At 32.4% G+C, this 13313-nt stretch overlaps 1 protein-coding gene across 4 annotated transcripts in view; it reads left to right on the top strand.

The window, feature by feature from the left end:
- Positions 1–13313, top strand: part of LOC128181249 (uncharacterized) — a 29603-nt gene continuing 16290 nt past the window's right edge. For 3 of the 4 annotated variants that reach the window (XM_052849576.1, XM_052849575.1, XM_052849578.1), the window contains exon 1: positions 1–104. The gene's annotated coding sequence lies outside the window, so the exon portion shown is untranslated. The remainder of the gene's footprint in view (positions 105–13313) is intronic. The other variant, XM_052849577.1, reaches the window with a different exon arrangement.

Here is a 13313-nt window from a genome sequence, read left to right as displayed (position 1 = left end):
CACAAATTTATTTTTAGAAGATACTGATTTCTTTACTTTCGTTTTTGAGTTTGCCTGTGAAACTTCTGATAATGATGTAATGGAGAGATTGATACTACCCCAAGGTAAAATTTAAAATAATTTTCTCTTTTTTCATTATTTAACACACGGAGTGACTTACCTTATTTGTTGTTATTGTTGTTTTTGCAATGTATACACGTGTATGTCTTTTTTAAATGAAAGGTGTTATCAAAAAAGTCCTTGAACCGACACTATGAATTAACTTAAGCAAATAAACAATAATAAAATTAGGCAAACAAATAGTACATATCATTTTTATTCACAATATTAGATAAACTTAAGTGATATTGACAAATACGCTACAACTTTCCTGCACGTCGACACGGCATTACCTTTAAAACTCTACACAAATATTGTTTATAATCAGATTCAAAATAATATTTGTACCTGAAAATTTCTTTAGATATGGATTCTTCGTATAGTTATATTAGACTGCTGTAAAAGTTTTAGTTGGGTGTTGCTAAAACGCGGAATGAAAAACGGAACGGAAAATGGAAAATTATTTACTGTACTTGATAAAAGTGTTAAACATGCTAGAAACGATGAAGTTTATGTTGATTATTTGACACTCTATTTAAAATTAATGTATATCATTTATAGATATCATGTATGTTCTGTCTAAAAAGTTAGAAGAATTTCACTAAAACATTTGATATACGACTGAGAACATAAAACGACACATAACAGTCAGACAAAACCAAAATGTTTATATATAATATATATATATATATATATATATATATATATATATATATATATATATATATATATATATATATCCCCGAATACCCAAACTCCGTCACCATAAGCAGAAACCCTCCCGCGTTTCTCTGTTAATTATTTTTTGTGGTTTTTATCATTTGCAATCACTAAATATAATCTGAAACAATATAATTTATAAAACAAGTTGCTGTCCTTTAAAAAAGGACTACAATACGTGGACCATTTGCATGTGTTTCCAACGAAAACGTGAAAGCCTTAAGATTATCAGAGATTTCACCAACTCGAGCCCTCTGCTTTTAACCACTAAATTTGTTCGTTGTATTACGTATACATGTATGTATAGCCCTGACTTTTTATCTCAGAATTTAAAGGATTCAAACTTCTAAAATAATTATGATCTATCTATGAATGAAGTTTGCATGTATAGTATCAGGCATTCGGTGAATTCTACTATAATTTGCGCACACATTACAATTCGCACTACTTTGTTAACTATGCAGTGACAGCTTTGTGTAAATTAATTAAAAAGTTCATATTTTGATGCATTTTTCTTGAGATTTAAACTTTTATACAGTGACATAATTATTCAATCATACTTGAATGTTTAAAAAAAATTAATCGGGAAGTTCTCTAGCCTCGCCTACTATAAAAGTAAAGTTAAGTTACATGTGTATTCGGAAAACAACAAAACATTGCAAATTATGCTAGTTGATGCATGTTGTAGTTTTGGCATAACATTAACTTATTTCATAATACTGATAGTTCATATCACATGCCAATCATTTCTTTAAAAGGAATACTTTGTTTCTGTACTGTTTACCGACAACTTTACAATTACAGCGCCTTTGAACTTATGTGTGCATATGGCACGGAATCCCGATCCCGATTCAGATAAATGTGTGCTAGCCTGGTTCCCTGAGCTACCCATTACGCACAGGAACCAGGCTAGCTCATGCACAGGCTGAATTTTCCCCATTGCATCCGGTTTAACCTTGCTTATATATTTTCTGCGTGGACCTCAGGGTCCACGCAATTATTAACAAAAATATTTTCATTTTTATTCAAACAGCTCTCTGAATACGGCGTTTATCACGCGTGCTTATTATATCTTATGAACCTAACTCCGTCACCCACATGCTCTATGATATGGCAGGGAATGAAGACACATTAACAATTTTGTTAAAACTCCATTTGTATCTAGGCCAAGTTATAATAAGTAAAAATGGTGCACACAATTTAAATTGTATTTAATTTCATCGAAATGAAATGATCGCCAGAATAAAAATTGGGTCCATGTAACAACAATCACAATGGCCTTTTCAGAATGTATGGATGCCGTCCTTACATATTTCAAATATTTTATATCATTATTTAATATATTACTTATTATTTTATTTAGTTATTACATTTTTAGAAATGTAGCATATTCTAAATAGCGATATACCGGAGATATCTATACCCTGTATAAGGCAAAATGGTCGAATGGGCCCGCATGTCAGAAATATCGATTTTTTAGTGCACCCGTGAAAAAGTTTTAGCTGATTTCACACAATTAATGGTGCATAAAATGAACAAGGTTTAATTCTGTTATTTTTTGACACATTCTTAAATTTAACCGTTGCAAATTGTTGACATTTGATTAAAGATTTTTGACATGTAAAAAATGACGTCATAATCGTACTTGATTTCAAACGGCGAGGAGTTTGCCGAAAGTGACGGAGTTAGGGTAGTGACGGAGTTAGGGGGCTATGCGATATAATTTCCCAATACAACAAAAAATAAATCGGCACAGTTTTAGATAATTTAAAAATAATAAATATCCAGAATAAAATCTCAAATTGATCCTATTTACTGCAAACATTTTCGCCATTCCTGGATCTTCAGGCAGTTGTGTAAGTCACGTTCAACCAGACGCTCGGCTGTCTCCGTAAATCTCCGACGAGCAGGGAGTCTGGTAAAGAGTCACGTTGATAACCGCTACCGATAGGAGGCGCTGATTTAGTTTCAATACCAGTATTTTGGTAAGCCTCGTTTTGACGTTACAAACATTAACGTGACGCTTTACGAGACTCTCTGCTCGTCGGAGATTTACGGAGACAGCCGAGCGTCTGTTTGAACGAGACTAGCAGTTATGTACAAATGACTAATATGTAACGTAGTAACGTCAGTGAGCAAAAGTTCATTGTGACGTCATGATAACGTTAAAGTAGCGGAAAGTTAGAGTCACAGAGCAAAAAGCCGCCAAGATTATATTAAGGTAAGGTTTGCGGTTACAGGGAGATAACTCACACATTTTCATTGTGACGTAACACCAACTACCCTTTATTTCAGTTATGACGTCAAAATGTATATGACGTCATAATTGATTTCAGTTTTTTTTATTTCGCAGGCTTTTTTAGTATCAATGAAAAAATAAGAGGACACAAGCATTTTATCAATTTCCACGAAAACGAAATCCGCATCATATGGTTTTGAATAGTGTTTTAGAAACATCAGATTACACATATTCTAAGATACGTTTTTCCTGAAATCGGTGGACTTGGAAAGGTTTCAAATAAGATGTTTTCGTTTACATAATAGTAGTCCAAAATTAAGACTGTTGTTGCATTTTATTCTATTTTTAGATAGTTCATCAGAAATTAATAAAAGTGAATCATGATATTAATAGTGATATTATTTTCGAACATTTTAAGCATACATGTAGATAACCCCCATAATAGTCACATATAAAATGTACATATTTTCACGAAATTGTTTACATTTTATCAAAATGAAAATTGCAAATCATGAACTTTGACCTTTTGTAGTTATAAAACGGGACGGGCAAAATTCAGTTGAATTTCATGAGAAAAAAGACTTTAGTAAAGTGAACAAAATGGTATCTAACTTTGGTACAACCTCTAGAAATGCAAGCCGCAAACCTTACCTTAATTGCAAATATTACAAATGATTCAATTATATCACATGCATATAATAAATTTTTCACTGAATGCGATTAAGTTTTGGTTTAAATAATTTAATAAAGTGGTCTTCCTTGGGTAAGCGCAGTATTTCATTTTCATTTGGAAGTTTATAAAATAGGAATAATTTAAATACACACACACACACACACACATACACACACACACACACACACACAAACTTTGGAATGGTGCATATATATATAATATTGCATTTAATAGAGGCAAATCTTTTTCTCAAAAACCATTTAGCTAAAAAGACTGAAACTTATATGTAAGCACCATAGGGTTGTGTTGATTCAAATTTGTTCAAATCATGGACACCGGCCGCGGGAAATGCAAAATCCATTTGGCTATTAAGATTGAAACGTGTGTGGAGGCAAACATGTATTTCCAGGCAGTGTAGATTTAATTTTTTTCTCTCCAATTAATCCTCGAAGGTACATGTAGGATGAGGCCCCAATGGGAGAAGGTTGAAACTTAATAAAGGAGAAAACAGAGAGGGTTTTGAATCTTTTTATTTTTGGCAAGGAATGCTAAATAAGTATGGAGACAATCAAAGGTAGTCTAGATTCATGTTTGTTAAAATCATTATTCCCGAAGGTAGTGTGGGGTCACAATGGAGATTGAACTATATCATAGGAAAACGTTAAAACTCCTTAAAAATCATCTTCTCAAAAATCATTTTGCCAGCAAGACTGAAACTTGTGTTGAAGCATCCTCGGGTCGTGTAAATTCAACTTTGTGTAAATAATGATCCCAATTGGTAGAGTAGACCTATAATGGAGGATGGGCGTGAATTTTTACATAGGAATAAATAAAATAAACTTTAAAAATCTTCTTGAAAAACCAGTTGTCCAAAAACAATGAAACTTGCGTGAAATCATCCTCAGGCAGTGTAAATATTAAGTTTGTTTAAATCATGATTGCGCGGGGGTAAGGTGGGGGGGGGGGGGGGGGGAAAGGTGAGGTGTTGACTTTAAATATGAATATAGAAAAATCTTTTTTAAACCTCTCCCAAAAAACTTTTGGTAAGGGAGGCTGAAAGTCGAGCGGAAGCAATCCCAAGTTGTATACATTCAAGTTTGTTTCAAATCATGATTCCCGGGAGAAGGACGAGAATACAAGAGGAGATGACCATTTACATAGGAAAATACTTAGTCTAGATTTTGACCCGTGCGTGCACGGGTTGACATTGCATATGGTATCGGACATTTACGAAATAGATACATCGACACGCTCGGGAAAGGCCTTCACCACAGTTAAAATGCCTCCCATATATTAACCGTAATGTAGCAGAAAATGGCAGAATCGCTCCAAAACGATTTTGGAGAAAATTAATAAAGTTGCATTGAAAATAGCAGTCAAATTATTCATAACAAACCATTTTGAAGCTGTAAATACCTTTTTTCGACAAGTTCTATAACTGCAAAATTCAACATTTTTTCAACAACGTTTTTTACCAGGGACGTATATGCGTCCCTATTTTTACACACCATGTTTACATTTGAACTTTTTTTTTTATAGTAAATGCACTGTGTTATAGTTATCTCCCGTATTTTCTTTGATTAAAAGAATAAAAACTTCCAATGCAAATTAACACGCATTTGTTTTATCGTTTCCAAGTTTATCCATGCAAATGTGATATTGTGGAAACCTCCCGTGATTTAGCTTGAATGTAATGCGCAATATTGTAAAATCCAAAAAATTCAGACGATTTCCTGAATATTTTGAGGAATTTTCGTTGATTATTCATTAACGAAGCTTGATTGAGAAAAAAAAACAACAAATTGGTAATCTATAAAACAAAACGTAAACAGGCTATGACCACGTAGTTCATCTTCGCTAGCCAAGGCAATCGGTTTTTAGAACGCAGTTCGCAGTTCGCAATTTAATAGTGAACTGCGTTCTATAGAACGCAGTTCGCAATTCAAAATTTAGTGCGATTGAATAGTGAACTGCGTTCTATCTAGAACGCAGTTCGCAATTCAAAATTTAGAATTCATATTTGGGGCCCGCTTGCCTTATATGCAATTGAATAGTGAACTGCATTCTATCTAGAACGCAGTTCGCAATTCAAATTGTTGAATAGCGAACTGCGTTCTATTCTAAATTTTGAATTGCGAACTGCGTTCTAGATAGAACGCAGTTCACTATTCAATTGCATATAAGGCAAGCGGGCCCCAAGTATGAAATCTAAATTTTGAATTGCGAACTTCGTTCTAGATAGAACACAGTTCACTATTCAATTGCATATAAGGCAAGCGGGCCCCAAATTTGAATTCTAAATTTTGAATTGCGAACTGCGTTCTAGATAGAACATGTTGACTACCGAATATCGGAACATAATTAACGATGCTATTTATTACGAATTAAGTTATAACCTAGGGAAAGCACGGAATGTTTTATACCTAGTGTTTTGTAAGGACCGTATACCGGGAGTGAAAAAGTCGCCGATTTATATGAAAGCTTTCATGCCATAAAACCAGGAATCGTTGTCGTGAATATTGCGGACCAAAGAAATTAAGGTGGATTGTCCCTCTGATAAGAGAGATAACTTCTGTAGAAAATAATCTCACTTTGTTTCTGTTAACTCACAATTATTAAGGCATGTAACAGGTCGAGACCACTATAGTTTGTGACGTCGGCATAAATTTGCATACTAAATTAGGCATATGTTTACTTTTATTGACAAACCAATCAGGTGAATGAGTTGCAAGGCATTGTGGGCTACTACAAGTGTCGGTGTATACAAAGCGTATTAAAAATATATACCATTTTGAATTGTCCTTTGGAAATTCATTTTGAATGATTTTCCAGAATTTATGAAAGTAATATGGACAATTATGTCTGAACTTCAATTTCTATGCTCATATTTAAAAAATATTGCATTTGAGGACTTATATCAACCTATTTAAATACCCCATTGTGAATGTTTAAAAGAGAGGTACGTCCTATTGAATTAAAAGCAGTGAATACTTGGTTTTTTTTCACGTAATACCCCATATTTGGGACAACATTAGTAGAACGTGCGTTGATATTTTTCTTCAGGGACATTCATCAGAATGCTTAACGGACAAACTACTTTATGCTGCATATAGCTTGCGCTTCTGCTTTTGTATATTTATGCATTTCTACTACCGTGGCTATTCACGTATGTTAAAAATGTACAGTTACCTGTATTTATTTCTAGTGCACAATGAAAAAGTCACCAATTCACAAATGTGATGTTTTTTTCTTATCAAAATATGTTTGTACTTGTATGCGTATGTTTGTCAGTCGTTGATACTGATCATTTTTTAAGCAACAATTAATCAACTAAAACAACAGTGTTTTTAATGTGAGCATGGAACAAAGTTAATGGTACGTAATCTTTCCTTTATCACCTTCTAAAGTAAAAATCAAGATATACAAAAATTCCGGCAAGCAATTAAATATTGTGTATAAAACAGACAAATACCACGTGCGTTTGTTGAATCGTAAACACGTTATAGACCGTCATGCATTGCAACTCATTCACTGGATTGGAGAATCTGTTTGCCGAAAATACTGTCACGTGTTAAATATGGCTATCCATATAAGGTAGTGTACCCGACCTGTGTAACTACAAGGGAGGTGGTGCTGGGTCCTAATTTATGTTGGAAGGCGATACACTTATTTAAATTTAAATATGTAAAAAAAAATTGACCAGAACGAAATGAACCCCAGGGCTTTATGAAGCAGGGGGCAAAAAAGTAAAGAAAACTTTTACAAAATATTACAAGAAATGTTATCATAATGATAAAGTATTTATGAGGCAATGTATCTACATGACTATTCCTCCCCCTACCAATCCCGGTGGATTAATTCTTTTTTTTAAATATAACAAAATTTTATGTACTTGTTCAGGACATGTACAGTTGATGTTTGATGTTTTAGGCCAGAGAATATCTGGATGGAATGTTTTTATTTCTCTATCTATAGCTCGTTCACGGAGCTGAATGAATTATAATTGGGAAAAATGTGACTAAGACAATTACAAACTCTATACTTAGTTATGATCGTTTAAAACTTATAACATTTCAAATGTTTAAAATTTAATAAGGCTTTTCTATTCTGAGGGAGCAGATATGGGAAAACAAAATTAAAAAACCCAATATCTCATTTGATTCAAGACAATAAATCCCTATATTAATATTATACCAATTACTGGAAGATTATTCGCTTCATCCTATTGTTGTGTTACAACAAAATTTATGCTATGGTTTAAATTTTTAGGATTTCTTAATATATGGATCCATTTACTATTATCTTATTCAAATTTGAAAACAGAAAACCTTTTTCTGAAAATCTAGAAACTGTGGCAATTTATCATGCAGTGTATGTAAAACATGTATGTAAAACCTTTAAAAGTCTATGATAAAGAAAGATAACTCTTGCAGATTGAAGCAATTTTTGTTGCAAACCTATACAACAAAGTGCTATTCTGAACTAAAATGCAGCGCTTTAATATGTTTTGTAATATGATATGAAAATGTATATAACTATATATTATTTTCATATACATTTTGGATTTTTAATTTTATGCTGCGATGGTAAAATTTTGCTTTTTCTAATCACTATGTCTAGTTTTCTTCATATTATGATTAGACACATTATCAATTTTTGAAAAATCTAGCAGCGCTTCATCACTTCATTTTTGTTTCATATGAATCGATTGATATTGACTTTGATGAAAATCAATATGAATTTTTTAAAAATATTAATGGCAAAATTAATAGCAGAGGGATATTACACCTTAAATAAAACAGAGCTCATTGAACCTTTAAAAGCAATAACCATAAACAGGAACGTATATACTAACGGGATAGGCAACTCCTACATTCGCCATGTTTACTTCCCATGCTATCACGCGAGCCTTGACAAGTTTGTAGAACTATGTTCAATCCCAGTAAAATATATCGGTTTTTAAAGCGACCTGGTTAGACCATCGTTGGGGAGGCACTGAACTCGAGAACTGTTAAAAGCACCGAATGTTTTACCAAAGATTACACATGTGTTTTTTGTACAAAAAGTTTATATTTACAAGCACCGCTTTTGGATCAGCTACTCGCAGCTGCAGCCAAAACGGAGCTTGTCACCGAGTTTTCGTAATGAAATCCGCCATGGGTTTATGGGGAGCAAAGTGGACCGAAAACCCTTGCCTAGCGGAGATGACGTAGTTGGTCTCCATATAATACGCTCGGAAGAGCCTTATATTAATAAACCGCTCTAAACAATAAATGAGTGCGTAGTTTCACCCATGCCATATTTTAAATAAATAATACTGCCTGTATTATACAGAAACCTCTGTTAACTCTAAATCTAACTGTTTATATACAATGATTATTATTGTAAAGAAGATCAAATAATAAACTAATGATTCGAGATAAATAACAAGCATTTTAATTATGTAAATCAATACAACTAGGGGAGATAACTCTATCAACAAAAATGCGTGCCTCGCTACAGTAGATAGCGAATAATCTTTTAAAATCGTCTCCTCAAAATCGAATTGTCCATAAACGTTGAATTTTTAGGGGAGCTACCTCATTGTGTGTATTCATTGTATATAATGTGTATACTTCAAGTTACTTCAAATTATATTCATAACCTTATGTTAAAAGGAGGTCAACAGACAAACATGCGCTTATTTTTTTTAATTTTTTTTTATTATCAACATTATTCACAAGAGTAAACAAATATACAAAAACTTCAAAAATTTCAATTATTAGTGTACAGACATCTTGTATAATTCCTTAATTTTTCATATTAATGCTACAAATAATGTTCAAGTTTTCATTGAGAAGACATTTAAAAGTATCTAACTATTTGTCTAAAACATGTATATTAATACGTGTTTATATATATAAATATTTATACATAGAAATAATGTTTTTAATTTTGGTATATAATTGTGTATGTAATATGTATTTAGAGATACATGTACGTCGATAATCTATAGATATGCATAACTATGACCCACAGTATTTGCATCTAATATACATGTGCACACACACACAAAAATTGTGTACAAAAATATGAAAAAAACTGGTACATAGTAAGCTATCTTAGTAAAAGGTAGAAATATATTAAGTAAATGTACATTTAATACCCTGGCTAACCCGGAGGACAAACACATCTACATACAGTCCATCACATGGTCCCCGGGTGTAGCACATATACACATAGGCAGACCCTAAGTGTCTAGGGTATACAATAGTAATCACAATATATTTATTAATGTTTTAAGATTTGATGAATATTTCGATGATTTTAAGTACATTGTTAATGTAACTCATATCTCTAATTAAGTAATTCTTTACATATTCGTTTAGACTTTGAGAGGTTTCATTTTTTTCTTCAAATCTACATAACATCTTAAATTTGTAAATTCTATAAGCAACATAAGATATATTATTCAAAAATTGTACCTTGAGGTTATTTTCATAATAGAAGCCTATGATTACATGTTTCCACATAATATCTAAATGCAAAGTCGTACACAGTTTTGACCATATTTCGTTGACATTGTCACATTCAAAAATAAGATGTTCAACGTTCTCTGTTGTGTCTTGACAATAATCACAACATCTGCTTGGTCTTAACTCACATTGATGTAAAAATAAATTGCAACTTAATATATTATTCAATAATTTGTAATTAAATTCACATATGTTCTTATCATATATGCTTTTAATTTTATTAATGTATATTATTTTCCAGTTTTCTTTTTGAACGTTAAACATGTTCTTATAATAAGATTTATAAATGGGTTTTTGGAACTTAGTAGTCAACAAATTTTCATAAAAGAATTTACATTTTTTTGTCTGTTATTGTATGCCATCCTAAATGAAATGTATAACTTTTCTCAACATTACTTGTTGTGTATTGACTACATGTCATATCAAAATTCACACATTGTTGTCTTATTACGTTTCGTAAAATATTATATTCACATAGCCAATTACATTTTTTCAACAAAATGTCAGATAGTGTTTGCATTTTGCCATCTTTCTTAAAAAGATCTTTTACATATAATATACCTTTTTTTATCCATCTTAAAAAACACAACGTTTTGCCTTTATACTTAAATAGTTCGTTGTTCCATAGGGGTTGTTGTACAAATGTTACGTTTGACATGTTAAGAATGTTATTTTGTTTTTTACAACCATTAAAACAACAAAATATTTCTTGATAAAATTTAGGAATATGATTAATAACTGTAAAATCTTCTATATTTCTCTCAGTCGTTGATAATATGTAGTTCAAATTAAGGTTGACCCTTTTCAAATAAGCATTAATGACCTCATTAATTAAACATGACTCTGATAATCTATTAACCCAAGATGCTTTCAGTGCTTTTAACTTGAGTTCTATGTCTATTTCACCGATCCCGCCTTTTTCTATTTTTCCTATTAACGTATTTCGTTTAATTCTGTCATGTTTGTTCCAAATAAAATTGAAAATGGCTCTATTGACTTTCTTAATAAAATCATTTTCGGACATGCGCTTATGGTTTAACAGAGGAAAACTGTTTTTCTTGGGCTCACGTGTTCTGTTGTAAACGGTATACTTTAACCTGCTAAATATTTTAATTCACCACGTGAATACTAACCGTCCATCACGTGACATGTAAGGTAGCACGCATTTTGTTTGGCGATATTATTTTTATGCCCCCCCCCCTACAAAGAAGGGAGGGCATGTTGCTTTGCTGCTGTCAGTCGGTCGGACGGTCGGTTGGTCAACCAACAGTTTCCGTTCATTTTCTTTGCAGAGGATGAACAAATTGAAATGAAATTTGGTATACAGGTTTACCATATAATATCTAGGACAAGTTCGATATTGGGTACGATCGAGCAATTTTCGACAGAGTTATGGCCCTTGGACGTAGAAAAATTCCAGTTATTTGCAGTTTCCGCTTATTTTCTGTGCAGAGGATGAACATATTGATATGAAATTTGGTATACAGGTTTATTTAAAAAATATCTAGGTCAAGTTTAATTCTGGGTATGATAGAACAATTTTCGACAGAGTTATGGCCCTTGGACATAGAAAAATTCCAGTTATTTGCAGTTTCCGCTTATTTTCTTCGCAGACGATGAACATATTGAAATGAAACTTGGTATACAGGTTTATCATGATAATATCTAGGTCAAGTGCGATACTGGGTACGATGGAGCAATTTTCGACAGAGTTATGGCTCTTGGACGTAGAAAAATTCCAGTCATTTTCTATGCAGAGGGTGCACATATTGATATGAAATTTAATATACAGGTTTATCTAAATAATATCTAGGTCAAGTTTAATTTTGGGTATGATAGAGCAATTTTCGACAGAGTTATGCCCCTTGTACTTAGAAATATTCCAAATAGTTGCAGTGTACGTTCATTTTCTTTCTGGATGTTCCAAGGGAGGGGGGGGGGGCATAAGTGTTTCACAAACATCTCTTGTTATTATTTATATATATCGTTACTGACTTATCTACTTGTTAATGATTCGAACACGTAAATTGTTGACATCAGCCACTGGTCATTAATGACTACCAACACCAGCTGTATACCGGCTGATATTAAAGGTATATGTGGCGTATTTGGAGTAAAATTTTTGACATGAGTTGGAGTAAAAGTATACATCGTGCTGCTTATAATTAGACATTTCACAAACTCTAGGAAAAACATGTTCTTTCTTTGGTTATTTGTCTTTAAACTTTGCTAAATGTCTGATGAATATTAATGTGATCCGCCATTTGTAACGCCACCTGCGCATGAGTGCGGGAAAACCTAGCATTAAAAACCCGATGGAAGAACACTTTGTTTACAAATTAGAATCACGTTTTTCATGTCTTAAATTAGATAATTCTTATATCAGATGATACCTTAATGTAGAACGATATAAATTGCAAATTATGTGTAATAAAGATGAAACACGATTTTATCATCAACGACAGGGTAAAATGAATGAATACCCCCTCTCCCTGAGGAATGCAAGTACTGAGAGTGTTTATATTTATTCTTTATTAAAAATTCCTCTTCTTGTTGTTTATAACTTATAAAGAAAGACGTGGAACATATGGAGTACGTACGAACCTGCCTAGCAAAACCCCTACAACTTCATGATAAACTTAAGTTTCATTCGGCTTTAATTCCTATTCCATCATTCTACATGGTCTCCGATGACAATCTTCCCTTTGCTCCTTTCCATGTCAGTCTGTCTCTATTTTGGTTTTTTGCCAAATTCAAACTTAACGGTATATCTATCTTTCTTGTCGTCGCCATTGTTGTTGTGACTGAGCGTGGTATCACGTGACCGATTTAAGGCGGGGTTTATTCAAATGCTGGATTTACTATCCACTTCATAATATTTATAAAAATTATTTATTTATTTCTATATCTTTTAAACCCGAATGATATAAACTGCGTAATTTATTGTGAAGATATATCTTCATATAACTTATTTAAATAAATAAATCAATCCAATATTTCTTAGCATGAAAAAATACGCCACATATACCTTTAAATGGTTTATATTTTGTTTTAAACACTTAAAAGA

The sequence above is a fragment of the Crassostrea angulata genome, chromosome 4 (assembly GCF_025612915.1).
Source record: "Crassostrea angulata isolate pt1a10 chromosome 4, ASM2561291v2, whole genome shotgun sequence".
Lineage (NCBI taxonomy): Eukaryota > Metazoa > Mollusca > Bivalvia > Ostreida > Ostreidae > Magallana > Magallana angulata.
Note: the sequence above shows the minus strand (reverse complement) of the source record. Positions and strands in the feature narration are given on the sequence as shown.